The sequence below is a fragment of the Lutra lutra genome, chromosome 1, assembly GCF_902655055.1.
Source record: "Lutra lutra chromosome 1, mLutLut1.2, whole genome shotgun sequence".
NCBI lineage: Eukaryota > Metazoa > Chordata > Mammalia > Carnivora > Mustelidae > Lutra > Lutra lutra.
The window spans coordinates 187,799,932-187,826,325 of record NC_062278.1 but is presented as its reverse complement, the minus strand read 5'-3'; the positions used below and the strand labels follow the sequence as shown (position 1 = coordinate 187,826,325).

General features: G+C 38.7%; 1 protein-coding gene and 1 long non-coding RNA gene across 2 annotated transcripts in view; one reads left to right on the top strand and one right to left on the bottom strand.

Annotated features, from left to right (window-relative positions):
- TAFA1 (TAFA chemokine like family member 1) overlaps window positions 1–26,394 on the top strand; it is an 866,756-nt gene that overhangs the window by 216,197 nt on the left and 624,165 nt on the right. The gene's annotated exons all lie outside the window — the stretch shown is intronic.
- Window positions 6,384–10,640, bottom strand: LOC125110020 (uncharacterized). The gene is made up of 3 exons (XR_007130416.1): window positions 10,499–10,640; window positions 7,001–7,114; window positions 6,384–6,435 (listed from the first exon to the last, which is right to left on the bottom strand). It is a non-coding gene; the product is annotated as an uncharacterized LOC125110020 (long non-coding RNA).

Genomic DNA, 26,394 nt, shown 5'->3' with positions numbered 1-26,394 from the left:
GAACTGTTCCCTGGTTGGGATAGTGGTTAGGTGCCCTCACTTAACACAGTGGTTGAAAAAAACAATAAACAAATACATTTTGTTCACATTTTGTCCCAATATTAAAAAAAAAACACCACATATTCAAAGTTTCTAAATCATAAATATTTAGGTAGTAAGTGGTAAATAAATTCCCTAAAGTTAACCGGTCAAATTTGGAACACTAGGTTTCCACTTAATGAATAATTCTTATGCTAAAACACAAATTCCCATTTCCCAACTGCCAGTGAGATCTCAGAACCATAACCATCCTTAATTTGTGTATGTTTTTGTGGGTTAATTGCAGTAAGGTACTGTGGCATGCGTTTCGTTTTAATATTGATGCAGTAGCCTCAATTGAAATAATTTTCATCATTCTATTTGGTCTTGTATATTTCTGGATATCTCTTTTGCGTATAGTGGGATGGTATGCTAAATGTTCCTCAAATAAAAGAAGTTTAAAAAAGCCCAGAGAATTACCAGCCTGGGATTTTCACCTAGAAACATAATGATCCAGTTCTATGACTTGGCTGGCTCCACAGGAAGGTAGAATCACTTCTGGCCAGCTGTTGCTTCTATAGCATCTTGGCTGTCAATAGCAGGAGAAAATGCTTTTCCTTCCCCCAGGCAGAAATGAATTTGGAATTTGGGGAAGCATTGAGGAAAAGGTCAAGCCTGGTGGGAAAGGGCGTCTGAAGCAGCTGGTGAATGCTACTTTTGTTCTTACAAGTCACTGGCTACTTCATATTCTAGAAAACATCTATAAAAATCTCTGAAGTTTCCTTACAAGTATTGGTCTTTGGTATTCAAAATTCACATTATAAGTTATGCAGTGATGACCTCAGATGTTTGCAACAGACACCAATATTCAACTTTCTCAGGTAAAGTGAAAGAATGTGTCACTTAGCTAGTGAGTGAACCTAGTTAACTGCCCAGCATGAAGAACTTATTGGGGCTATGATATTTGACTATTTCCTAAATTTAGTAACATTTGTCCATTGATTAAAACAATCACAGTGATGTTGTTTCTTTGGGAAAATGGCTCCCAGGTGAAAGTGAATTGAAGGTTGAAAGGTGGGTTATTGGTAAAGTTAGGATACTCAGAGGAATTATGTTTCTTGGCATGATTAGAAAGGAAGCTGTCACCCTGTATTAGTCAGTTTGAGCATCTGTGATGATCTCATTATGTATTTTGTTCTCATCGTCAGGACATGGATGTCATTTAATGTGTGTGCTTTAGTAGACAGTTTTATTTCAGTGTAAATAACAACATATTTAGTGGCATGATCACCATTTGGGATGAGACAAAAATAAATAAAAAATGACTTAGCCTTCAATGATCCTCATCTTCTAAACATTTACCAAACCTGACATTGATGTCTTTACCCAACTATGACACTGTGTATTTTCCAAAATTAAATTAAGAGTGAGAGTTAAAAAGGAAAAAAAGAGAGAGAGAAAGAGAGAAGAATCAGCACAGCGCTGGTTAGAAGCCAACCTTGCTCTTACAGATAAAAAGAGGACAGAGATGACATCATTGAAAATGAATAAGGATGTTCAAAAGTTCTCTTCTTCATTAAAGCAATGAGAAAACTGGAAGACGTTATCCAAATCAACATTTTCAGAACCTTAGAAATTAACAAAGTCTTGTAGCACTCTGGGGAAATGTTCATAAAAAGAAAGAATCTTCATAAGAAGAGTGAGCTTTGTTACATGTTAACTTGCTCTATTCCCATCTCTTTCTCTATAGCTCCACAATAACACTGAAAGCAGCAGAACACAGTCTTGGTGAAAGCATTATGGGACAGAATGTGGCTGGAGCTGCTTCAAAGTCACATTCCTAGAGAACTGTAATTATTTCACCTGTCTGATGGTTCCTAAGATGACTCCCGTTGTAGAGCTGCCTTATTTAATCAGGCTTAAAGCTCATGCATTGTAGAATGCCTTAGTGAGGAAAGACTTTTTCCTGGGACATCTGTCAAAAAAGTGTAGGGGTGACTGTTTCACTTTGTGATTTCCTGAGGCAATGGACAACAATTGAGGCAAACAATAAGCTAATCAAAAAAGCTTAACAGGAAGAGCTGGGAAATAAAATCTATAAAGGCTTCGGAAAACTCTGACCTATTTCTGAGAATTTAGAAAGCCTTACACATTTGTAGGTCTGTACACATTCCCAGGACTGTATGGATGCTTAGGAAAGACCTGAGTTACATATCCTAAGCTCTCACCTTTGGCTAAACTTAATGTTCTGTGTAAGCATGAGGTGAAGACTATGGTAAAATTGTCAAATGGCTGACTGAGTCTAAGATGTGCCCCAACATGCAGGGGTGCCTGGGTGAAACAGTTGGTTAAGTGTTTGACTCTTGGTTTCAGCTCAGGTCATGGGCTCAGGGTTGTAGGATAGAGCCCCATGTCAGACTCTGTGCTCAGCACGTGGAGTCTGCTTTAGATTCTCTCTCCCTCTCCCTCTGCCCCTCCCATATGTGCTCTCTCTCTCTCTCTAAATAAATCTTTTAAAAAAGAGGAGATGTGCCCCAACATGCACATGGTACTCCTAAGCAAGGATTAGGCTGTCTATTGGTTTTCAGTGTTTAAAATCTCTTTAAAATAATTAGCAATCACTAAGCTAACTCAGCAGAAATTTCATTGGCCAAGGAATACAGATTTTACAGAATTAGTTCAGAAACATCACTAGATAAACAATAATCAGCAATAATAACAAGCCCAGGGTAAAGATTATGATTTTCAAAATTTCTACATATGTTACATAAATGTCCAGTTTTCAACAAAAATTATGAGACATGCGAAGAAACAAGAATGTATAGCTCATCAACTCTTATTTATTTCAGTTCCATCAAGTGAGGATATGATACACACACACAACACACACACACACACGCGGGCGCGCGCGCACTGGACAATTACTCAGCCATAAAAAAAAAATCTTGCCATTTGCAACAACATGGATGGAGCTAAAGAGTACTAAACTAAGTGAAATAAGTCAGTCAGAGAAAGATAAATACCATGTGATTTCACTCATTGTGGAATTTAAGAAACAACACAAATAAATAATGGAGGAAAAAGAGAGAGGCAAACCAAGAAAGAGATTCTTAACTATAGAGAAAAAACTGATGGTTACCAGAGGGAGGTGGATGGGGAGGATGAGTTAAATTGGTGAAGGGGTTTAAGGAGTACAATTGTTGGAAGGAAGGAAGGGAAGGAAAGAGAAGGAAAGGAAGGAAGAGAAGGGAGGGAAGGGAGGAAAGGGAAAGGAAGGGAAGGGAGGAAGAAAGGAAGAAAGGAAGGAAGGAGAAAGGGAGAAAGAGAGAAAGGGAGAAAGGGAGAGAGGGAGGGAGGGAGGGAGGGAGGGAGGGAGGAAGGAAGGAAGGAAGGAAGGAAGGAAGGAAGGAAGGAAGGAAAAGCTCAAACATGAGAAAGAAGCAGTTGATTAAACTCCCTGAGAAATCCCAGATGTTGGACCAAGTAGATAAACATTTTAAACTGTCTATTTTAAATAAGTTAAAAAAAAAACCATGAAGGAAATCATGTTTGTGAAAGTAAAGACAATATGAGAACAACTTCTTACCAAATAGAAACTACCAATAATGATATAGAGGTCATAAAGAAAGAACCAAATAGAAATTCTGGAGTTGAAAGGTATAATAGCTGAAATTTTGAAATTTACTAGAAGGACTCAGTGGAAGAATTGAGTAGGTAGAAGAAAGGATCATTGCATCTAAAGGTAGGACAACTGAGATTACCCAGTCTGAGGATCAGAAAAGAAAAGGAAGAAAGAAAAGTAATCAGAGCCTCAGACACCCAATGGACATTCACAGATATTGTGTACACACACTGGGAATCCCAGAAGGGGAAAGAGAGTAAAAGTAGAAAGAATATCTTAATATGGCTAAAGCTTCCTAAATTTAATGAAAAGCTTTTATTTACACATCCAAGAAGCTCAATAAGCTCAAAGCAGGATACCCTCAAAGAGATTCACACCTAGATAAAACATAATCAAACTGTTGAAAGACACAAACAGAAAATCTTGAAAGCAGCAAGAGAGAAATGAGTCCTCATTTAAAGGGATTATCAATAAGATTAATCCCTGACTTCTCATCAGAACCCATGTAGGCTAGAAACAGTATGGTTATATATTCAATGTGTCCAGAGACAAAGACTATCAACCAATAAATCCATCAAAACTATCCTTTAAAAATTAAGGAGAAATTAAGACCCTCTGAGATAAACAAAAATCGAGAGAATGCTATATTAAAAAATTCACTAAAAATGGGCCAAAAACCTAAATGTAAGAACTAAAAAACTTGGAGGAAGACACAGGTCTAAATCTTTATGACCTTGTAATAGGCAATGATTTCTTAGTTATGACACCTAAAGAACAAGCAACCAAAGAAATCAACAGGTCAAAGGACACCATCAAAAAAGTAAAAAGACAATCCCCAGAATGGAATAAAATATTTATGTACACACACACACACACACACGATAATACACTCTTTTCCTATATATGTTGAGTTGATTTTTGTATATGACATGGAGTGGTGTCAAGCTTCCTTCTTTTGCATGGGGTTATTCAGTTGCCCCTGTACCATTGGTTGAAAAGACTATTCTTTCCCAGTTGAATTATATTGACACCTTTGTTGAAAATCAATTGACCATGAAGGTATGAGTTAATTTCTGGATACCTAATTCTGTCCCCTTAATTTATATGTATATCCTTATGCCATTACCATACAGTCTGGATTATTCTAATCATTCAGCTTTGATACTAGCTTCAGAGGGAGTTAGGTTTGGACTTAAGGGAAGTGATCATCAGTTTAACAGGCAGCTGACACGAAGACACACACTGCATCTTTACGTTCAATGCAATGAAATTTCCCACAATGCATTTTGCAGATCAGGCCCATGGCAAGGCAGAAAGCCAGCCATACTCTCTTGTTTGACAGAATGAACAAAGAAACATCATGTGGGAGTGTGACATTTCTAAAACTTGAGTCACCCAAGTACCACTGCAGTATTTTTTGCTGTAGCCACTTACCAACTCTTTTGTCATTTTTTCTATGAATTGATTTACTTAAATGCCCAATTGTTTTATTTATTCATTTAGTTATTTAGTTATTTATTTTTACAGTCTTGAGGTCTTTTACTTTTTTTTTACATATCTTTTTTACTTTTTTTTTAAACTTACTTTTTATTTGCTTGCTTTTTTTAATACTCATCATGCCGTGAATTCCTAGGGAATGTGTTCCAGCAGCTAAAGCTCCTTTCCGTTGGTTCTCACAAAGTATGCTTCTCTGGTTGGGGCCAGCTGGTGCTTCCGTTGAACCTTTCTCTTTGGCTTCCTTCTCTTGCTGAGCATTTCCTTCTCACACTTCAGGAAGCTGCCTTGGCTCTTTGAGTGCTTATTGTGCTTTGTGTTGGTCATTTGGCAAATTACAAGAAGATGGAGGTTCTGGCCAAAAGGCAACACTCTAATTGTTTCAAATGACAGATCTGTACTAAGCACGTTGTAAGAAGTGATTATCTGTGAACTCATGGATTTTATGTGTTAGCAATATGTCTTTCAATACATGTTAGAATAAAGACAGAATTATTAAAAATAAAGATGGTACTCTTCTTTTTAATATTGAGGGTTTTTTTTAAGATTTTATTTATTCATTTGACAGAGAGAGAGATCACAAGTAGGCAGGGAGGCAGGCAGACAGAGAGGAGGAAGCAGGCCCTCCACGGAGCAGAGAGCCCGATGCGGGGCTCAATCCCAGGACCTTGGGATCATGACCCGAGCCGAAGGCAGAGGCTTTAACCCACTGAGCCACCCAGGTGCCCCAATATTGAGGGTTTTTTTTTTTTTTATTGTGTTATGTTAGTCACCATACAGTACATCATTAGTTTTTGATGTAGCGTTCCAAGATTCATTGTTTACATATAACACCTAGTGTTTGATGCAATATGTGTCCTCCTTAATACCCATCAGCAGGCTAACCCATTCCCCTATACCCAACCCACCCCCCCACAATCCTCAGTTTGTTTCTCAGAGTCCACAGTCTCTCATGGTTCGTCTCCCCCTCTGATTTCCCCATCTTCATTTTTCCCTTCCTTCTCCTAATGTCCTCCATACTATTCCTTATGTTCCACAAATAAGTGAAACCATATGATAATTGACTTTCTCTGCCTGACTTATTTCACTCAGCATAATCTCCTCCAGTTTCATCCATGTTGATGCAAAAGTTGGGTATTCATCCTTTCTGATGGAAGCGTAATATTCCATTGTGTATGTGGACCATATCTTCTTTATTCAATCATCTGTTGAAGGGCATCTTGGCTCTTTCCACAGTTTGGCTATTGTGGACATTGCTGCTCTGAACATTGTGGTACATATGGCCCTTCTTTTCACTGCATCTGTTAAAGATAAGAGTACTTAAAGATAAGACTACTTAACCCCTAACATTTTTAGGAGCCGTAAGGCATATGAATAACCAATTTTAGGAGATACTGCTGTTTACAGAGAGGCTTCTTTGAATTTATTTGACTAGATTTCTAATTCCATTATATTGGTTTTGTGATCCTTGATGAACAATGCAAAATTTAGTGGCCTTATATGAAAAATGTGAGCAAAGTATGTCACCCATAGTATCTATCATTTACTGAGGTTCTCCTGGAGGACTGATCTTAGAATAGCCTACCAGAAATTACATGGCTAGGTTGTTCATTTCCTATTGTTGTGGATTGAATTGTGTCCCCCCAAAAGATATGTTGAAATCTTAACCCCTAGTACCTGTTAATGTGATCTTATGGTAGGGTCTTTCCAAATATAATAAAGTTAAGATTAGGTCATACTGGGTTAGAATAGGCCCTAAATCTAATGACTGGTGTCCTTATAAGATGAGGGAAATTTGGATTCATACACATTGGGAGAGTACCATGTGATAGTGGAGGCAGAGATTGGAGTGATGGGTCTACAAACCAAAAAACAGAAGGATTGCCAGAAGGTAGAAGTAACAAGGGAAGATTCTTCTCCAGAGCCTTTTGTGGGAGCATGGGCCTGTGACACCTTCATTTCAGTCTTCTATCCTCCAGGCTAAGAAAATAAATTTCAGGTGTTTTAAGCCACCTGGTTTATAGACATTTGTTACACATCTCTAGAGAAATAATACAGCTATCCTTTTTTCTTTTTTTATAAGTAAGGTAGATGAAGGTGGGGATCTTGCATTTTCATTCACTGCTGATTTTCAGACCCTGGACCAGTTTCTCATATTTGGCAAATAAAGTTGACCCTTGAACAACCCGAGTTTAAACTGCACAGGTCCACTTACACATAGGTTTTTTTCAATAAATTCAGTATAGTAAGTGTATTTTCTCTTCTCTTATTTCCTTAATAACTTTTATCTAGCTTCCTTTATGGTAAGAATACAGTATATAATATATATAACTTTAAAAATATGTGTCAATTAACAGTTTATATTATCAGTAAGGCCTCCAGGCATTAGTAGGTTATTAGTAGTTAGGTTTTAGGGAAATCAAAAGTTATACATGGATTTTTCAACTCTATGGGGTTTTAGCACCCCTACCCCCTGCATTGGTAGGGTCAACTGTAGTCAGTTAATACTTTCTTGAGTGAATCAATCCATAGGCCTCTTTAAAATCCTGAGTTATACATTCATTGTATTATTGTATAAACCAAACCTTAAAGAGTATAAGAAACATGGCTAAGATTGCACAGCTAGTAAATAGTGAACTAGGATTCAAATTTAGTTTATCTAATCCCCAAATATCTGTCATTTTCACCATACTCTGCCTACTGCAAAATATAAAACAAGAATCAAATGATCTTAGAAAGTCCTTTGAAGCTGAGAACCATGGTTCTATGATAACATATAAGCTTTTTAGAAATTATTGCTTAATATCACGTTATCACTTGGAAAAATATTTATTGAGGTTAGGACCCCTAGAGGGAAAAGCGATAACAACTAGTTTTCATTTTTTTGTTCAGTAAATATTTATTAATCACTTACTATGTACCAGAACCCATACATATTTTACTTGATAGATCACTTCATATACTTTTATATTAGTCTTGCCAAGTTGAAATAATTATCATTTCCATTTTATATATGAAGAAACTGAAACAAAGTCATAAAACTTGCTGAATGTCACAGCTAGGAAGTAGCCAAACATAGATTCAATCCAGACTTTGAAATTACAAATCTCTATTATCTGAAATGCTTGTACCCTCCCTTTATATATTGCACCCTTTCCACCATGTCCTAGTTCAGCATCTTGCAGCTCAGCAAGCCTTTCTCTAATGTTATGGATCTTATGGTATGTTCCTTATGTGTACTGCTGGTCTGGCACTTCTTTCTTCCTAGTGGTCCACATCTAGAGCTATCCCATCAGCCTCCTATGCTTACACACAGCAGATACATGGCTCCAGTTAGTTAATGGTGCAAAGGAAGATGCTGTGTGGGGACCCGAGCATATTTTCCAAATTTTTTAGGATGACCACATTCCGAACTGTTTCAAGCTACCATGTTGCTTCCAAACTTCTCAAAAAGATTTAGTCACTTGCACTAGTAATGTCTTGGGGTGCTTGTTAAAAACACATTTTCCTGGGCTTTACTTCAATTTTAGTATATGTGCTGCCGAAGCGAGCACTGGGCTTTACTTCAGACTTACTGAATCAGAATATTTCTAGGAGGGGATCTTCCCAAATTCAGCATAATGTTATTCCCATTGTCTGCAGTGTCTCCTCCCAGTTTAATGACTTCAACAGAAAAATTGTCTTGGGGGCACCTGGGTGGCTCAGTGGGTTAAAGCCTCTGCCTTCGGCTCGGGTCATGATCCCAGGGTCCTGGGATCGAGCCCTACATTGGGCTCTCTGCTCCGCAGGGAGCCTGTTTCCCCCTCTCTTTCTCTCTGCCTGCCTCTCTGCCTACTTGTGATCTCTATCTGTCAAATAAATAAGTAAATAAATAAATAAATAAATAAATCTTAAAAAAAAAAGAAAGAAAAATTCTCTTGTTTTTCAGGTGTTAGCTGAGATGTCCCCATCTCTAAGAATATTTTTCTTCACCCCAGACTAAAGGTGAGATGCTCCTCTTTTGTGTTCCCATTGAGCTTCTTGGTATTTAGCACCCTGTGTGCTCTTAATATCCTTGTGTCTTTACTAATAAGTCTATTTTTCACATCCCTATGAGCTCTTTGGGACCAAGGACTTACACAGTCTTTGGCATATAGCAGTCAGTCAATAATAGACAAATGGACAAGTAAGAAGAGATAATGAAATTGATGAGTCATTAGGAATGCTTAATTTCTACTCAAATTTCTATCAAGAACACGTGAAAACAGAATATGTCTTCTTTATTTAGTGTTAGCATGGAGATCACATTTTGTCCCCCACACTCAGCCATTACAGGGTTTGAGTTAGAATTAATGGTCATAGAAAGGCAGAAGGAAACCACAAGAGTTGATTTGTTTGTCTTACTCATCTAGTTTGAAAAGGACACAAATGTGGTAAATTTAGATGTTAATGGGACAATAACCGTAGCCTCCTAAATAGTTCTGGGCAAGGTTGACATGGTTTCTGTTGAAATGCATGAAGAAATCCAGTTATGACAAACACATAATTTTGCAAATCACAGTATTTCAAACAAAACACACCCTTTTGGCAATACAGGCTAACTGCAAATTAAGACAGCCAACATTCCTTTCTTTTAAAAACTAGGATGTTTTCCTTTTCTGATACCACATGGCAGGTGTTCCATTTATTTGTAGGCCCTTAAATGCTTACAGATTGGACTTAAATAACTAGTAGCCTTCACGCTCATGTATGTGAAAAAGAAAAAAAATGCTTTTGGGATTCCTTTCCTTTACGGTTCATGTATTTACACAAACTTGCCCTTGGAGAGGACAGGAAAACTTGCTTTGCTCATCCCCATAGTAAGTTAAGTGTTTTGGTGAGTTGGTGGTTTTATAAAGACTCTTGATTCATTATAGAAAATATTCTTAGGTCTGGTCTTGAGTTTGTCTCTACTCAGGTGGCTTTTGATAAGACTTGATTTCTATTGTATTTTTTATCTCCTAATCTGTCAGAGGAACAAAATCCCAGCTCCTTTGTTAGCTTATATTTTTAATTCTGAGGATTTAATAAGGCAATGTACTAAGGAGGGTTTATCTTCTACTTAATACACAGTTGCTTAATAAATATCAAGAATAAATAAATAAGTAAATGAGCCAATGTGTATAAAGGAGCTTTGGAGGTATAGAACTACCAAAGAATAGGAAGCCTGCCAAAGGGTCAGATATTTCTGAAGAAAATTATTTCTGTAAGATTCAGGCTTCTTCCTACTTACCCAGAATCTGTTAATCTCATCATCTGAACCCTGTGCTCTGTCAAACTAGTCCTGAGAGAAAAGGGCCACACATAGGATAAATTTTGATGAAAGGAGAACCATTAAGGACTTACCATAGGAAGGAATGATTGATGCCCAGGTAGAATGTTTCAGGGTAGACCCATAGATTGCCCTATCTTGGGGTTGGAAGCAACAAAAAGGTGGTAGAGCAGGTAGGGATTGCTTAGAGGAACCTAAGCTGAAAAGGCAGCTTTTTGTACTAATTGAGAAAATTTCCAACTTCTATATAGAGTTCTGTGCATTGGACTTTGGGGTCATAACCAGTGGTGTGCTGGTTAATATTTAATAATCAATTCTTCAGGGTGAGGAAAAATAAAAGCCGAGACTATAGTACTTGCTGATTTCCATGGTATAAACACACCCACTGTGGCTGATTTCCAGCCACTGTGTGTTTAACAACGGCCTCATAAAATCTCTGAAAATTTAACAGTCAACTCTCATGAGCTGGTGTATGCCAACTCAGGCAAATAGTGGCTAAGGTAACTATGAAGTTATAAAAACTTTTTATAAAAAATTTTAAGGAGAAGAGAGAATTTGCTAACAGACTCGCAGGCTCCCATTACCTAGCTTCAGTGATTATCAAACCATGCAAATTCTCGTGTCATCTGTATCCCACCTGCTCCTTCCGTGCCCGAATGGGTTACTTTGAAACCTGTACTTCAAATGTATCTCTAAAAGATACAGACTCTTTAAAAATGCGACCACACCACAAAAAATACTAACAATAATTCATTAAAACCAACAACTATACACCCAGCGTCCAAATCTGCCTGATTTCATGTATTTTGAGGGGGAATGCAAGGTCATATAGCTATCTCAGTCAGAATCTGGACAATTGCATGTAGTTGATACATCTCTTCAGTCTTTTTTAACCTATAAGTTCCCTCTTCCTTTCTCCACCTTCTTTATTTTCTTTATAATTTATTTTTCCACAGGCTGAATTTTGCTGGTTTTACTTCCATCATGCTGCTAACATGTTCTCCAGTCCCCTTTTTTCTATAAAGCGTAATTGGATCTAAATACTTGATGTGAATTAGGTTTCTCTCTCTCTAGCTCTGTGGGTGGTGGGTGGGGGAGGCTACATGCTGCCACAAGGGTCTTTCATGGAGCAGGGTAGAACTTTCCCATTGCCTCCTATAAGGGGACACATTGTGTCTGGTTTTCTCTCCTTTAGTGATATTAAGATTGATCATTGGGTTCATCCTGAAATGGATGACATTCAACACTGCCAAAAACAAAAAACAAAAAACAAACAAAACAAAAACAAAATAAACAACCAACCCAAGAACAACAACAACAACAAAAACCCAAATCTAAAATACATACTTTCTTTCTCAGTCTTGAAGACGCCTTTTCACCACAAAAAACATAAATCAATATACAAGTATAAACACTTACTAAATCAACCCATCTATTTTATTCATGATCACTTCCCATTTGAACGCTCGTGCTGTGTTTATTTTCTTTGAACTGAATCTGGGAGTTTGACTAAGAAGCTAAAAATCCAGTTTTTGATGAAATAAGACTTTGCCACTTATGCCAGATTGGAAAGCATTCCTTGCTAATTTTTCTTCTTAACATTGGTTTGGTAAGCAGTGAGCGTTCAGTTTCATTCCTCTCAGGGTAACAGAACCAGAAATTTAGTTTCCGCCTTCTAGAAACTTCTGACTCCCAAGTTTGATTTTTGACAGACACCGCAGTCCCAGGATGTGCAAATCTGCCAGAGATGGTAGAGGCAGGATCTGAGTGTGCCTAAGGTGTGGGCAGATGAACAAGCTCTATCACCTGGAGTCTGGCTGCTGCTTCTAACTTTCTCTAGCCACTGGTGAGGCCATAATACACTTAGAAGGTTGCTCTTCTAATTTGAACTGTGTGAGACTTTGGCTGGAGGGGAGTTCTGTGTCCCAGTGATAAAAGCACACATAAAACACCCCAGTGCCTGATCATTCTCCCTGGCTGTCAGTGAATCATGTCTAATAGCATCTCCATGCAGTTTGCGCCAATTTGCTTGCAATGGCGTCCTTTTCCGTGGGCTTGCTGCTCAGCGGGCCCTGAAGCAATCTATGAATAACTTCCCAACAGATGCTGTTTATGAATTGAAGCAAATGGCTTCCCTGTTTCTCTTTTTTCTCACTTCAATAATTTTCAGTTACATTACGATGAATATTTATAGTCCTGTAGCAGTGCATAAAAATGGAGAACAAGCAGACCTGGGCATTGTTTCCTACGTGAGTGCTGTTCTAATGGGTTTTGGCTGACTGGTTTTAATAATGTTCTGCTGATGGACTGAAAAGAGGATGCAAATTGTAGATCAATCATTTTCATTCAGTGTTTTAGCAGGACGGGCATTGACGGAGCGCTGGCTGTCTCCTCGCACGCAGATGACACCTTCACTTGCCACAACACCCTGTTGTGTAGTATGGGTCTCCTTTTTCTACTCTGTTTGAGTAATTCCAAATACTTGACTTCATCAGAGACTCTGACACTAATGTAAGGGCTCATTAGGTTTATTTTACCACTCTCTGCAGGTATTACCATTTGTGACTCAAGTGACTAAGTGCATTAGAAGCTGCAGTCCGACTAATAGAATATTCCTGGGAATTAACATGTAAAATCACAGGGAGTACATTGGTTTTGATTTGCTGGCTTCTTCTATAGTAAGGATTGAGCCACGTCTTTACTCTAAGGGGCCTTTTCCAAAATGTTCCTAATCCCATGTTTTCTTTAATGTCACAGAAAGGAGAGACCATCTATCCAAACATACCTCTTACGTTTGAGTCTAAGGAAGCCAGCTACTCTGTCTTCGATGGCTTATGTTTCAAATAGCGGATACACCTTACTTGCGTTTTCTATTTACAATAATGAGTTAGTTAACTAGCCTATATTTTCCAAACCATTGACTGTGTCATATTGGCCCACATACAAATAATTGCCTATTTGGCTATTTGCTTATAAATAAGAATGTTGAAAATTATATGTAAATATGTATATGCATGCACAGTGAATATATATTGAAGCCTCCCAAAATATTCAAATTGTCCCATTTTCTACTCTTGCATTATGAAATACTCACCAACTCCTGAAATGAAACCATATTTATTATGCATGCAAACCCACAATATCTTTACCACCTATCATTTGTATGCTATACACAGAAGGTTGTGCTGTAACACAACAATAAAAAATAAAAAAGGCAATTTGAAGAGGAGTATGTTTCTTGCTCTAACTGCAGAAGATGCCAAGAGTGATTTTCCTTTGAAAAGAAATATAACCCACAATCCTGAAATATTCTAAAAATTAATGAAAAGCTGAAGAATTTAATATTTGATACAGAGATGTTATTTTTAAAGAAACCAATATATAGCATAATGTCCCAAAGTGATTACCCTGACACAAAAATACAAAAATAAGACACTCTGGAAAGGTTTCCAGACCTGGAGCAAAAGGACTAAGAATAGACTGAGGTCCCTACTTTTATAGAACAATTCACCATAGTACTTTTCTATTTGTTTTAAATAATAGTAATACATCGTGTAAGTAATAAATGTCGGTAGTGCATGAAGCTAATGTGAAAATTGTTCTCCCTTCTAGGATAACTACAGTTCCCAGAGACTTGTTTATAATTTTAGATGCTTATATTGAATATGTAGCATTCACACAGGAATGCTTTTCTTCAAGGGCAGTATGTGCTCCTTCATTACTGGAAACATCTAGATTTTTTTTTTCCAGTTTTGTGATCAAAAACTGTCCTGATTTCTAGGTGGACAAGCCTCTTATTCAGTTTACTTCTTCACTCAAGAGGAACTTGGAGTCCGTTAAGTATGCCTTTTAAAAAGAAGGGGGAAGCCTGGGACGCCTGGGTGGCTCAGTGGGTTAAGCCACTGCCTTTGGCTCAGGTCATGACCCCAGGGTCCTGGGATCGACTCCCGCATCAGGCTCCTTGCTCAGCAGGGAGCCTGCTTCTCTCTCTCTGCCTCTCTGCCTGCTTGTGTGCTCTCTCTCTTCCTCTCTGACAAATAAATAAATAAATAAAATCTTAAAAAAAAAAGATGGGGGAGGCTTTGGGGAACATTTTTACTTGCTGATGATCTTCTCGGTAATGACCACAACATCAGGAAGGGAGTCCACTTCCTAGTAGAGAGGTGCTGCAAAAATGTAATTTGGGTATGGAGAGTTGTGTTTGGGAAACTGAGGTCTGGAATGTTCTAAGGCTACCCTTGGCCCCGTGGGACTTTGGATCTAGATCTGCGTGACACCAAAGACCATCATCTGGATCAGCATGTCCGCCAGCCTGTCGTAGGAGCTCCCTAGTGGCTGGAGGTTGGAAGAACTCCCTGACAGGGAAGGCCATCCTATAGCATGCCACCTATGCTCCAGATAACTTTTTTTTTTTTAAAGATTTTTTATTTATTTATTTGACAGAGAGAGAGCACAAGCAGGCAGAGAGGCAGGCAGAGAGAGAGGAGGAAGCAGGCTCCCTGCTGAGCAGAGAGCCCGATGCGGGGCTCGATCCCAGGACCCTGAGATCATGACCTGAGCCGAAGGCAGCGGCTTAACCCACTGAGCCACCCAGGCGCCCCAACTTTTAAAGATTTTATTTATTTATTCGAGAGAGAGAGAGAGAGAGTGAGCGAAAGAGCACAAGTTGGGGGAGCTGCAGAGGGAGAGGGAAAAGCAGGTTCCCCACTAGGCAGGGAGCCCGATGCAGGGCTCAGTCCCAGGATCCTGGGACCATGACCTGATAAAGGCAGACAATTGACTCACTGAGCCACCCAGGCACCCCTGGCATACTCCAGATTAATGAGACCATCCAGATCAACCTGTTCCTGTCAACTGACTCCTCCTTTCCTGACTGGAAGGGCTGTCATTGTTTCCACATCAGATGGAAATTGGGACAAAAGGGATTGTAAAATTTGTTTGTATGTTATCTGTAGCTGTCCAAAAAGTCTAAAATGTAGGCAAATAGATCACTACTATAATGTCATCAAAGAAATCTTCAAATTATAGAGAGTAAAATGTAATCTATGTTTCCAGACTTTGTGAACATCGTATGGAGATAATTTGAAGAAAAGATTTTTTTTTTTCCTTTTTGAAAGTGTGCTTGGATACACTGGGCTCTTAAGTATATTATTCTTTGATTCTGACATCCATGGTGACGAAATTGTTTTGTTACATTTTTCATGTCTATCCTTTCTTATCCTGTCTCATCTGTCCTATCCCACACCCTACATAATTTATTTATCCATCCATCTCTTCATCAATTTGACAAATTATATTTGTTGAGCAATTACTAGCAGGCACTGTAGTAAGCACTAGGGATTCCCTAGCAAACAAGATAGAGCTTGAACCTATCCCAGGGGAATACTACTTCTGATGGGGTTTGTAGACAAGCACAAAATTTATTATGACACAGTAAGATAAATTATAAATAAGTAGGGGGGAGAATATATAAATGTGCCTGGATAAGTGGGTTTGGGGGTGGGGGAAGATGGTATATAAAAAGAGACCAGGGGTGCCTGGGTGGCTCAGTTGGTTAAGTGACTGACTCTTCATTTTGGCTCAGGTCATGACCCCAGGGCTGTGAGATGGAACCTGGTGTCAGGCTCCCTGCTGAGTGGAAAGTCTGCTGGAGATTCTCTCTCCCTCTGCCCCTTCCCCCACTTGCACTCTCTCTCAAAAAGTAAATAAATAGACTCTAAAGAGAGAGAAAGAGAGAGAGAGACCAGAAGGATAGGTAAGATTTGGCAGTAAAATGTGAAATATGATGTAAAAATATTCTAGGCAGGGACTAGAGTATGTAAGGGCCAAGTAGAAAAAAAAGTCATGGCCTTGGGGCACCTGGGTGGTTCAGTGGGTTAAGCCGCTGCCTTCGGCTCAGGTCATGATCTCAGGGTCCTGGGATCGAGCCCCACATCGGGCTCTCTGCTCAGCAAGAAGCCTGCTTCCCTCTCTCTCTCTCTGCCTGCCTCTCCGTCTGCTTGTGATCTCTCTCTGTCAAATAAGTAAATAAAATCTTTAAAAAAAAAAAAAAGTCATGGCCTTGTGAAGAAACGAAAGGTCTATGTGTCTGGTATCAGAGTGTAATGGGTGATTGAAAGGACTGAGCAGAGATAGAGACAGACAGAAGACATCTTTAGAGATGATGACTGGAGAGGTAACAAAGTCTGGTGAGGTGTGATTTTAAGAGACCATGAAAGCCACGGTGAAGACCTTGGATTCCATTATTCTGAAGATAATGGGAAGTCAGGACAGGTGTTAAGTGGAGTTATGAAATTTTCATTTTGGAAAGATTGCTGTGAACACAGCATGACAATACATTGGGAAAACAAGAGCATAGGTTAGAAGGGTACTTAGGATGTTGTTATGGTCCATTGAGAGGTGACAGTGGTCTGAACCAAGGGTTTCCAGAGAAGTAGATAGACTAGTATGTTTCGTAGATAGATTAGTATGTTTGCTAACCAGCATTTTCCCCAACTTGATGTTCAAGGTGCTTCCCATTATGGAGTTTCTCCCTCAGTTAAACATTAAAACGGATCAGGGTTAATAGGAATTCTTATAGTTTCCTGAAAAAACTCCCCCTTTTGTTCTTCCTGACTTTTCATATTGTTCTTGTCTCCCTTGTTTGTCTTACCAATATTCTCTGTGAATCTTTTATATAAATTCATATGAATTTATAAATTTCATATGTATTTGGTATATCTTAAAGCACTGTGGGGAAGTACATAAGTTTGGGTGTTGGACACACATGAGTTTACGTCCTGGCCCTGCTACTAAATATCTAAGTGACTTAGGACAGGTCTCTTAACTTAGTGAGCCTCAATTTCTTTACTCTTAAAATGGGCAGCATCATCATTATCTTTACCTTCCAACTTCAGAAACAAATACCCACAACAATTAGCCTTAATGACCTCTGATGGTTCATTAGGCCTGGAGGCAATTCCATGATTTATAACAATAGCCTCCAGGCAATTCTAAACTGAATGTGAGAAATGGGGCATTAGCCTGTGTTCCTTTTTCATTCAGTGTAAATATAAATTCAAACACTTTAAGGTAATCTAACCTAAAAACCCCATTGCTGGGAAAATCAGACTTTGTAAAACATTAAACACCACTTGGCAATTACATGTAAACCTTGTGTTATTTTGCTAACACAACCCAATAACTAGAGGTTAGATGTAGTTTAAAATGATTTCTGCCCCAGTCATCATAAAAGCATGCATTTTTAAAGAACACATTTTAAACACCACAGAAAGTAACTCATGGCAATTTTTCATGGAAATTACTTTTTTTGTTTCTGGACAAAGAGTTCAGAGCCAATCAAAAACCAATCAATATAAACACTAATGTAAATCATAATCAAGGATGACAAATAGATTCTTGTACAATGTTAAAGTATTTATAAAAACAAAAACCCAAAGTAACATTTAAAAACCAAACCATCACTGTCTAGAGGATATAGGCTTGTGACATTCTTGCTAATTTCTGTAGAAATTTTTATGTTACCAGCTACTGACTGGAAGTGCCTTATTTGGGGTTGCAAACCTGGAAGTGTTAGTCTTGTGATATCTTAAAGGGAGTTTAGGTTTTCATATAGACATGATTCATTTTATCCAACTCTTGATATTCATTTGCTGTATTGTTAGGGTCATGTGGTTCTGAGATTTTTCTGCAGGACAGGGAGGGAGACCTGTGATGTATATGGGGTTCTGAGAACGCACAGTGCTGGTGGACATCTCTCGTGTGTTCAACTGAAGTCAACACCAGTAAGAACTCAGGCAAAGCAAGAACATAGATGATGTTGATTTCAAAGCAAGGGCTTATAGAGGAAAACACAGACAACAAAAGCTTAGACTAATTTTAGATAACATTTTTAATAGGAAGCCATCTTTCGGAGGATAAATAGGGGTGTCATACTGCACGAGGGATGCCTGTTCTGTTGTGCTCCAAAGAACATCATTCACACTGGGAAGTAATTATTCCCATAGTATCCAATATAGAAAATAAAGGCAAAACACCGGTGTATTCAGATCTTAGAGGGATATCATGATGATTAATTTGTTAGTGAAGGGGATGAGCATTTGGAAGGAAGATGTAAATTCATTGGATCTTTGTACAGGTAGTTAGTTATATTTAAATAGGAGCCATGCATTAGAAGTGTAGCAACCCTTCTAAGCTTCCAGGATTTCTTTTTTTTTTTTTTTTAAGATTTTATTTATTTATTTGACAGAGAGAGATCACAAGTAGATGGAGAGGAAGGCAGAGAGAGAGAGAGAGAGAGAGGGAAGCAGGCTTCTTGCTGAGCAGAGAGCCCGATGTGGGACTCGATCCCAGGACCCTGAGATCATGACCCGAGCCGAAGGCAGCGGCTTAACCCACTGAGCCACCCAGGCGCCCCGCTTCCAGGATTTCTAATGAGTTATTTAATTTTTTATAGTTCTAATGTGCTGTCTGATCAATAAAGTATAGATAAAAGGCACTGTACAAAGTTACAGCTTATATTATTTTTTTTAAAAGATTTTATTTATTTGACACACAGAGAGAGAAATCACAAGCAGGCAGAGAGGCAGGCAGAGAGAGAGGAGGAAACAGGCTCCCTGCTCAGCAGAGAGCCCGATGTGGGGCTCGATCCCAGGACCCTGAGAACATGACCTGAGCCGAAGGCAGAGGCTTTAACCCACTGAGCCACCCAGGCGCCCCACAGCTTATATTATTAAAGAACACAAATTTAAGTTGATGACTCCAGTTTGTGCTACTTAAAAGTAAATTTCTGTTTCAAGTCACCAGCTGTTTATTTTGTATTTTGCTCTTTGAAGGTAATTTTCAAAGGGATCTCCATATCTAATGGAGGCATACAGAGATTCATTGTCTTTAAAACTGAGTCCATAATGTGGCTTCATGTGTCAGGCTGAATTTGCCTGCATAAATGATTTGTGGGTTGTGGGGCTCTTGACTTTCACTAGGCATCTGGGAAGGCTGAGCACATGTGTGCATCCAACCTTCTGAATACAAAGCATGACTATACCAAAATCAATGGGTGCCATTTGCCTTTTTGGGAACAATGATCATAGGCCTGTTCCTCTCTACCACCTAGAAAGTGAAATGGCAGAATTATCTTAATAGTTTAGTTAGTCTTTTGCACTCAGTCAATCCTCAGGCTAAGTTTGCTTTGTTCCTTGCATTACCTGGGCTGGAAATGGTCCCCTAAAATAAGTTGTGATTCAAATTGTTGACTTATTAGGTGTAATGGTAATCCTTAGAGGTATATCCTTCTCATGAGCTTGGTAGATAGACCGGGAAAAATTGACGAAGTGTTTTAAGATCTAGATTTCTTTGATTTTTATTCTCTCTCTCTCTTTTTTTAAATTAGATATGCAGAAATAGCTTGCTAGAGTGAACTAGCTATGTGGGTTCTCCTTTTTTTTTTTTTTTTTTGTCCCAGCTCTATTCAAGCTAATAAGAACTATTTTTTTTTTTTAATTTATTCATTTGAGAGAGAGAGAGAGAGTGAACAAGCACGGGGGAGGGACAGAGGAAGACGCGGACTTGGGACTCAATCCCAGGACCCTGGGATCATGACCCAAGCTGAAGGCAGATGCTTAACCAACTGAGCCACCCAGGTGCCCCTGATAAGAACTATTTACTGTATCTACTCTGAGTGCTCTGCCCTCACGATTTAAATATATCATGTGATGTATTCTATGCAAGGACTCTAGGAGACTTTGCAATGTTTTCCTCCTTTTACAGATGAATGAGCTCAGAATGATTAAGTAACTTACTCAAGACAATAAATACAATGTTTAAATCAAGGTATGATGGACCTCAAAGTTTTTCTATGGCCTATGACCCCCGCCTACTAATTGTGTAGACCTGGCAGTTGATCTTATTTCTGTGGGTACATTTTTACCATCTATACAATGAAAGATTCACAGTAAGTTACTTCTAGGGATTCCTGCAACAGTATAAAATTTTGATTACATTATTTTAATGCTCTTCAATAGAATGTAATTTGGTATAATAACTCTTTTTTTGGACTCATCCCTATTCAAGGGGTTTAGTTAATAAATTACTAAGCACTTTATTAGGACCTGTTATAGAGGCGGTTTTGCCTACTAGTTAGGGTTTATTATGGCAAGAACCTGAGAAACAGCATTTTAAAAAAATTTAATTGTTTTCAGTGTTCCAAATTATTGTTTATGCACTACATCCAGTGCTCCATGCAATACACACCCTCCATAATACCCACCAACAGGCTCACCTCACCCCCAACCCCCCCCCACCAAAACCCTCAATTTGTTTCTCAGAGTCCACAGTCTCTCTTGGTTTGTCTTCCCCTCTGATTTCCCCCAACTCACTTCTCTTCTCCATCTCCCCATGTCTTCCATGTTATTCCTTATGCTCCACAAGTAAATGAAACCATATGATATTTGACTTTTTCTACTTGACTTATTTCACTCAGCATAATCTCTTCCAGTCTCGTCCATGTTGATACAAAAGTTGGGTATTCATCCTTTCTGATGGAGACATAATACTCCATTGTATATATGGACCATATCTTCTTTATCCATTTGTCCACTGAAGGGCGTCTTGGTTCTTTCCACAGTTCGGTGACCATGGCTATTGCTGCTATGAACATTGGGGTACAGATGGCCCTTCTTTTCACTACATCTGTATCTTTGGGGTAAATACCCAGTAGTGCAATTGCAGGGTCATAGGGAAGCTCTATTTTTAATTTCCTGAGGAATCTCCACACTGTTCTCCAAAGTGGCTGCACCAACTTGCATTCCCACCAACAGTGTAAGAGGGTTCCCCTTTCTCCACATCCTCTCCAACACTTGTTGTTTACTGTCTTGTTGATTTTGGCCACTCTAACTGGTGTAAGGTGGTATCTCAAAGTGGTTTTGATTTTAATCTCCATGATGGCTAATGGTGATGAACATGTTTTCATGTGTCTGCTAGCCATTTGTATGTCTTCTTTGGAGAAGTGTCTGTTCGTGTCTTCTGTCCATTTTTTGACATGATTATCTGTTTTGGGTGTGTTGAGTTTGAGGAGTTCTTTATAGGTCTTGGATATCAGCCCTTTGTAGTGTCATTTGTGAATATCTTCTCCCATTCCATGGGTTGCCTCTTTGTTTTGTTGACTGTTTCCTTTGCTGTGCAGAAGCTTTTGATCTTGATAAAGTCCCCAAAGTTCATTTTCACTTTTGTTTCCTTTGCCTTTGGAAATAGATCTTGAAAGAAGTTGCTGTGCCTGATGTCGAAGAGGTTACTGCCTATGTTCTCCTCTAGGATTTTGATAGAATCCTCCCTCACATTGAGGTCTTTTATCCATTTTGAGTTTATCTTTGTGTATGTTGTAAGAGAATGTTCAAGTTTCATTCTTCCACACATAGCTGTCTAATTTTCCTAGCACCATTTATTGAAGAGACTGTATTTTTTCCACTGGATATTTTCTCCTGCTTTGTCAAAGATTATTTGACTATAGAGTTGATGATCCATATCTGGGCTCTCTACTCTGTTCCATGGGTCTATGTGTCTGTTTTTGTGCCAATACTATGCTGTCTTGGTGATCACAGCTTTGTAGTAAAGCTTGAAATCAGGCAATGTGATGCCCCCAGTTTTGTTTTTCTTTCTCAACATTTCCTTAGCAATTTAGGGCCTCTTCTGGTTCCATACAAATTTTAGGATTGTTTGTTCCAGCTTTTTGAAAAATGCCTGTGGCATTTTGATCGGGATGGCCTTGAAAGTATAGATGACTCTAGGCAATATAGACATTTTAACAATGTTTATTCTTCCGATCCTTGAGGATGGAATACTCTCCCATCTTTTTGTGCCTTCTTCAGTTTCTTTCTTAAGTGTCCCGTAGTTCTTGGAGTACAGATCTTTACCTCTTTGGTTGGGTTTATTCCCAGGTATCTTATGGTTCTTGGTGCTATAGTAAATGGAATCGATTCTCTAATTTCCCTTTCTATTTTTTTCATTGTTAGTGAGTAAGAAAGCAACTGATTTCTGTACATTGATTTTGTATCCTGCCACATTACTGAATTGCTGTATAAGTTCTAGTAGTTTGGGGGTGGAGTCTTTTGGGTTTTCCATATAAAGTATCATTTCATCTGTGAAGAGAGAGAGTTTGACTTCTTCTTTGCCAATTGAATACCTTTTATTTCTTTTTGTTGTCTGATTGTTGTTGCTAGGACTTCTAGTACTATGTTGAACAACAGTGGCAAGAGTGGACATCCTTGCCGTGTTCCTGATCTCAAATGGAAGGCTGTCAGCTTTTCCCCATTGAGGATAATATTTGCTGTGGGTTTTTCATAGACAGATTTTATGAAGTTGAGGAATGTTCCCTCTATCCTTATACTTTGAATCATTTTAATCAGGAATGGTTGTTTCATCTTGTCAAATGCTTTTTCTGCATCCATTGAGAGGACCATGTGGTTCTTCTCTCTTCTCTTATTGATTTGTTCTATCACATTGATTGATTTGTGAATGTTGAACCACCCTTGCATCCCATGGATAAATCCCACATGGTCATGGTGGATAATCTTTTTAATGTACTGTTTGATCTTATTAACTAGGATCTTGTTGCAAATCTGGGCATCCATATTCATCAGGGATATTTGTCTGAAATTCTCCTTTTTGGTGGGATCTTTGCCTGGTTTGAGGTTCAGGGTAATGCTGGCTTCATAGAAAGAGTCTCGAAGTTTTCCTTCTATTTTTGTCTTTTGAAATACCTTCAGGAGCATAGGTATTATTTCTTCTTTGAATGTTTGGTAGAATTCTCCAGGGAATCCATCAGGTCCTGAGCTCTTGTTTTTGGGGAGGTTTTTGATCACTGCTTCAATCTCATTACTAGCTATTGTTCTATTCAGGTTGTCACTTTCTTCCTGATCCAATTTTGGAAGTTTATACGTTTCCAGGAATGTATCCATTTCGTCTAGGTTGTTTAGTTTATTGGCATATAACTGTTGATAATAATTTCTGATGATTGTTTTTATTTCCTTGGTTTTAGTCGTGATCTCTCCCTTTTCATTCATAATTTTATTAATTTGAGTCCTCTCTCTTTTCTTTTGGATTAGTTTGGCCAATGGTTTATGGATCTTATTGATTCTTTCAAAAAACCAGCTTCTATTTTCGTTGAGTGTTCTACAGGAAACATCATTTTTAAAAATATTTCTGATATACTATTCTTCTCCACAGAGATCAAACAAAAAAGTCCTTCCAAACACTAAAAAGTTAAAGGTAGATTCATTAATTATAAAACTTATAATACTCACATTTTATTCCACTAATTGTCATGGCAGATTTTTTTTTAAAGTAAGTTGCAAGGACTGATTTGCAGTGAACTATAACAATCAGCTAAAAATTTATTTTTAAATTATACTTGTTTCATTTCTAGGACCTACCCTGGGAAGATAAAAAAACAGAGCCCTTTCTTAACTCAATTAAGAACACCATAAGTGATATCTCCATATCCCTGTGTTTTCTCCCAGCATGAGATGACTCAGCCAGAAATAGCATGATAATATCGCAGATGTTCCTTTGCTCGGATAGCTGGTTATTGCTTATCTCAATGATATTTTAATACAAACACACAACTGTTCACCCTGTTTTATGGCTGTCAGAATTTTTGCTTCATATTTAACAAATGGAAGTTTATGAGCAGATGTATCATTGACTCAGATTTACTTTTCCCTCATTATGTTGCAAGGAAAAGCTAACTGCTGGAGAGGGTATTAGCTGCATCTGCACTGATAGACTATTGGATTCAGGTTGTTCATCTGGCCTGTCAGTTGTCACCAGCTTCCTAGCCCTATGAGCTTCATTCTCCCTTGTTAAGACCAAAAAATCAAAACAAAGCAAGCCGTTCCTGATAATGAATTGGGTTTAATGGCCCCACATTCTCCCTGTGCTCCAGGTACAACTTGGCCGAAATACCCAGACATTTTCCTCCACCATCATCATGCACAAATGATGGCATGTGTTTGGCTCAATGCCCTCAGCAGGCCTCTGGAACCAGACACATGTGACTTTGAGTTCTGACTCCCTATTGATTTAGTTATATGACCTTGGTCAATTCACTAACACTTTGATCTGGTCCTTTTCTGTCCTCCAGCCTCATCTTGAGCTTCCATCTAATCACACCTCCATCACACTGGCCTTTTAATGGTTTTCTTGAGATAAGATGCAGGCTTTTTCTGCCAATGGACCTGAAGCCTCACCCAGGATGAGGATGATTCCCATGGGACATTCATCCTCAGTGGCATTGAGCAAGATGCTAGGCTGTTAGCAATCACTTCCACCTACTGGAAAGTCAGTCTCCAAATCCATGGAGATGAGGTAGAAGGTTATTGAAACAAACAAGCAAAGCAGACAAGTGAGACTGGCAACTGGAGACCCTTCCAGAAGACCTGCTGGCAATTCTGACTCCAATCACAGTATGATCAGCAGCTGGGAAACTTCATAGGGACAATTTAGGCCAAAAAATTTTATAACTCTCACTGAACGTTGAGGAGTCTGGTTGCAGGCCAAAATCCTATTTATGGTCTTTGAGACCCAACCAGAAGCAATTACAAGGCTTTGCCCAGCAGGCCAGATCAGAGGGAGCTGCCCTCCCCACACCAGAGCTGGCACACAGGCAGTGATTGCAATTTTCTGGAAGGAGGTGCCATCAAGGGCTTGGGAACCTAGATCAGCCTCGCTTCCATGCTTGCCTATATTCCTGTCCCAGACGCCTCTGCTGAGACCTCCTGATCAGGGGACATGGCTAAGGTGTTTCTCTCTACTTTGACTTGGTACCTTTCCCTTTGGACCCTTTCTTCTTCCTCTCTCTTCCTGCCCTGGCCCATGGGCCCTTGAGCATCCAAGAGCATTTTTTCATTGTTCTGCAGCCATGAGATGCATTCCCACATCTGCATTGGCTACCTCTGCCCCTTGCTGAGTACACTTCCCTGGGGAAAATGGAATAGGGAGACCGCACCTCTGTTGTATCTTATTCTATTACAGTAAGTACGTAAAGGCTCAATTGTTTCTATCATTTTGCTCACTGTCCTAATTGCCCACCTGAACACCTGATTGTTCAACAGATAGGCTGCTGTTTCCTGTTCTACATATCTGAAAAATAAAAACAAAGAAAAGCTAGAATTTACTGAATAATAGTTTGGTACTAGGGACTGTAATTTAAGAGCTTTACAAAAATTAATTAACAAAATTTGAAAGTAGTTACCACTTCTATTCCCATTAATTCTCATTGATCTGAGACAATATCAAGTTAAGTTGTCTTATTGTACATGGATAATAAGTGAGAAAACCAGGATTGAATCCAAGTGATGTGGGTTCAGAGTCTGTACTCCTAACTTCTAGGCTAAATGACTTCTCCTTTACTTCCCTTAAAAGGACCTGAGTTCTCTGTCCATGATTCTGATATAGTCCCATTGATCATGTGACTGTGTTGCTATGAAATCGGGGATATCATTTCCCACCTTGGACCTTTTGCACTTGAGGTCCAGCCATACATTCATCCTGCTAACTTCTATTCATTTGTTATATTTCAACTTAAAGATCATTTTCTCCAAGAAACTCTCCCTGAGTCCTCTCTGCATTTATTCTCATGGTGTCCTGTACTTCTTCCTTGAGCACTTATCACAATTGCATTCAAATAATTATGTGTGAACTAGTCTTCTCTGCTAATCTCAGGTCCCCTGCAGATAAAGGTCATGACTTTCCTGGTCATTACTGTACCTCCACAGTGAGGTGCAATGCAAAGCTCATCAGAGAGCTGAATGCAAAAATTGTGGCTGAATAAATCAAAATTTCCTGTGTATAAGTTTCTTCCTTTATAGAGAAAGAAGAAAAGAACTATTTTATAGTTTTTTGTGTGAAGATCTAGTATAACTAGATATTATTGTATTATAGATATTATATATCTGTAATGTGTCTAATACTATGTAAA